Raw genomic sequence first — 4,164 nt, forward strand, 5'->3', positions numbered from 1 at the left:
TCAAACGAGATCATAGCCCATCCAGATGGAATCATAGAGGACGTTCTCATAAAGGTTGGTAAATTCATTATTCCTACTGACTTTATCATTCTTGATTTTAAGGTAGTTGAACAGGTACCAATAATCTTGGGGTATACATTCTTATCAACGGAAGAAGAGTTAATCCATGTAAGAGAAGGCACACTCTCTATGAGGTTGGAGGATGAAGAGGCGGTATTTAAAGTTTACAAATCGCTTAATACACTGTCCAACTATAAAGACTTGTGCATGATTTCCATAATTAAAGGGGATAAGTGTGTGGTGGTTAATCCACCAACAACCTCTTCAGATTACCTCATTGATTTGCCTATGCCACTATCACCACAACCTGACAAGATAGAAAAAATAAGAAGATGGAGACCAAGCATAAGAAAAAAAGGAAAGAGAATGACTAAGTCATTAATTGGATCATGCCGCGACACTATATCAGGAGTTGCTTGGGAGGCAACCCAAGTTAAGTAGGTATGTTTTATTTTTAGTTTTTCATTTTTACTTCACGTAGTTTGTGTTTTTTATTGAGTCGCAGGTTAATAGAACGTCTGAGTATCAAAAACCTGAGTTAAGAAGAATGGTAAAGACTATGTGTGGGGTCCAATGAACCTTTTTTATGTGTAAAGATGCTACTAGCTAGGCCTAGAGGTTTTAGGGAGTATTTCTATCTCTTACTTTTAAGTTCACTTTGGGGACAAAGTAGATTTTGAAGTATGGGATAGGAAAATTCCCAAATTTTGACTCAATTTAAAAAAAAATTGTGTAAGATATTCTTGTTGGTGCTAATTTTGATTGCATGGAGAAAGTGTTTATTTTGTAAAAGCATGTTGAATGAGAAAATTGCTACTTTTAAGACTCTTAGGCTCAAGTTTTTGACTCTTGTACTTTTTGGCTTAAATTTGAATAATGCTATTATTTGGTTGAGAGTCTATGATGATCCTACGGGAGTTGAGCATGTGCCATGTGCGTGTGAGGATTTGTATATTCCTTGTTGTGTGTGATGTCTAGAACTTTTACGGTGTGTATGCAAAGTGAAATAAGAGTGTGGGTTTAGGAGATGATATAGGCATTTCCTTGATAACCTTGTTTTATACCTTCTTTTGACCTACCTTTGTGCTTAATCCTAGTCAACCCCATTAAGCCCTTAGCTTTTTTTATTTAGCAGCCTCATATGTAGACTAATCCCTTCTTAGATAGACCATAATTTGATCCAAATCTCCTAGGCACTTTAATAGAATATCAGGGAAGTAAGGAGTGTGAAATTGACGAAGAAAAAGGTGAAATTGAAGCCCTTAAAGAGATAGTTATTAGTGTTTAAAAAGAATTGTTATGTGTTGTGGTTGGAAGTTGAGTAATGAAAAGAATAAAAAAATTTGTTCAAATTGAATGAGTGGTGCATAAAATACTCCCACCATAGCGTTGCGAATGAGCTTAATAAGATGGGGTGAAAAACAAAAGAATGGGATAGTCAAAATGGTGTAATTTGGTTGTTGGAGATTGGTTTTGATTATAAAATGTAATGTATTAAAGCGCTTATGAAAGATAGTCACTATTATTACTAAATAGTGACTACCCATCCTTTAGCCTGCATTACAACCTGGAAAAGACCTAATTAATCCTATGTTCATCATTTTGATATTAGTGGAGTACTACACTAAGGGCAAGCCTATGGGTTCATTGTGTGTAACCTGTGAATTCCTAGTGAGAGTGAGCGTAAATTAATTCTTACACCCATTGTGTTATAATTTATATTTATATGAGTGATTATGGGTAACTCTCTTGTTGTGAGGAAAAATGTTTGATGAATATGGGTGAGTTTTATGATGTCCTTTATTGAACAATACGCATGAGATTTCCAACTAGGTGAGTCAATTCTTGAAGCTCGGATGTGTTGGAGTAGTGTTCATGAGCTTTCAATTGTGTATATAACATTCTTAGTGAAGAAACTTGCATTCTGTGTAGTCATTATAAAACTAGCTTGAGTGTCTTACATATAGTAGAAGTTTAGAGCATCCTTAACCTATGATGCTTAGAGTAAAGAGTTGTTCGAATATGAACAAGGCTTTAAGTGTGGGGTGGTGATGGGTGTATTTATGCATTCCAATGCCACTATTCTACTCTTATTAGCCTTTTTTTTTAGGATGATTCGTGTGATATATAGGTTGATAATGAGATAAATGTTCATCCAAGAGTTAAAGTATGTGATTATAATGCTCAAAGTGAATTCCAAACAAGTTTGTATTTGATGGAGTCATTTAGAGTTCAATAGTGGAAACTAGCGTTGCTAGCTTGAGCTAGGTGCTTGTCTAGTTGATCCTGGTGGATTCTATTGTGTTTAATGTGTTCTAAATGGTTTTAATGTGTAATTATGAGTGGAATAACTTGTTGGTAATGTTCAAGGTTCAATTTTATTAAGTTAAGAGTCGGAACATAAAGTTAAAGATCAATGCGAATTAGCCTAGTCTTAGCTCTTATTTTGATTCATCGTCATGGATATTGTGTTGTGATTTTCTCTAATTCATGGTGTGTGATTATGTAGGAAGATTCATGAGATGAATATGATTATATTTTGATGTTTAATAAGCTGAAAATTAAAGGGAAACAACACCACAAGACAAGGGATGGAATGAGGCACTCAACACTTAGCCAAAATTTTGGTAGCAACTTCCAGATGGACCACGTAGATAAGCCCGCGGTGCCCTTGCTGGAGCGGGGATCTAGAGTAGGCAGAGCCTTGGATAGAGTGGGTATCTACAGTAGGAGGATCCTTGGCTTGAGCGGTGCTCTTCCTAGGGTGGCACCCCCTCCACTCCACTGCTCAATTCTTGTTCGATTCTAACTCCTCACAACTTTGTCTTACCTTGTTCTATAAATACAACATTGTACACATTTTTTACACATATTTGACGTCTTGGTCAATTAAGGGTCTGCTATAAATTCAGCTTTTAGGTTTTTATTATTTTAATTTAGTTAGTACATGTTCTTAGTTGTTAATTACAACATTGTGATTACAATTATGACTATGCATGGCTAAACGCCCTCTTTCCGGGGTTAATGCCAAGAACATGAGTACTATTGTTTTGAATTAAGTTTTTTTAAAATTTTCTTATCATTGTTGTTTGTTCATTCATCTTTGATTTAACTTTTGATCAATTGATCACCCAGAAAATATATGAATTTTTTACTCTTTGAACTCAGGAGAGGGAATAGGGGATAGAATATGGAGATGAACAAAGTATGGTTTGTGTTCTTTTATAAAATAAGGAATTCAAATTAGTGTCTAGGACAGGGATGTACTTAGATACCTTACTTGGTTCATACGTAGGATGATAGCTTAAAGAACTAAATTAGATTCTTACATCCCCGCTCAATGATGTAGTTGTAAGGTTCAAATTAGGTAAAGGATTAGAGGTCGGGAGACCATGATTGTGCAATTTTCCTTATGAATTATCTACCAAGATAAGCAAGTTAACGAATGAAGCCCAACAATATAGTATGTTGTTTAAGAGTGCTTTAACCTTGGGTTTTCTCCTATTGATTGTTTCAAGATCTTTACTTTATGCATTGTTTACTTTTCTTTAGTTAAAAATTCAGAACTCTCTTTTCGGTTATATTTGCATCAAATTAATCTAAATTGTGAACTAAAATTGAATCGTTGTTGATGCATGTCCCTGTGGGATAAATAATTGGCATTCTTAAAGGACACTTTACTACTTGATAGACCATGTACACTTGCATGTGTGCTTGGGCGCTGTCAAATGACAAGCTTCCAGAATGCTCATCATCTCCACCTTTGGGATACATCTTCGAATCATACCGTCGCAATAAATTCTAAATAGATATGGCTCATCCCATAATAACTTCCTTACTTCATGCATAAATCTTCTTCATTGTTGGAAGGATAGGTCCTCTAGGACAGGATCCCTTGCCAAATAGTTGGCAAAATCAGCAAACCAGGGGATTAATTCTTGAGATGCCGCTAAGACCCGCTCATCTATAAAAGTATCATCTATCTCAAGATTATCCCCTATGCATTGCCTCATCCTCAATCCTAGACAAGTGATGCGTAACCTAATTTTCTTTTCCTTTTTGGTATTTTACTTTAAAATCAAAATCTTGTAGCAAGAGAACCCA

Source organism: Capsicum annuum, chromosome 9 (assembly GCF_002878395.1).
Source record: "Capsicum annuum cultivar UCD-10X-F1 chromosome 9, UCD10Xv1.1, whole genome shotgun sequence".
NCBI classification, from domain to species: Eukaryota; Viridiplantae; Streptophyta; class Magnoliopsida; order Solanales; family Solanaceae; genus Capsicum; species Capsicum annuum.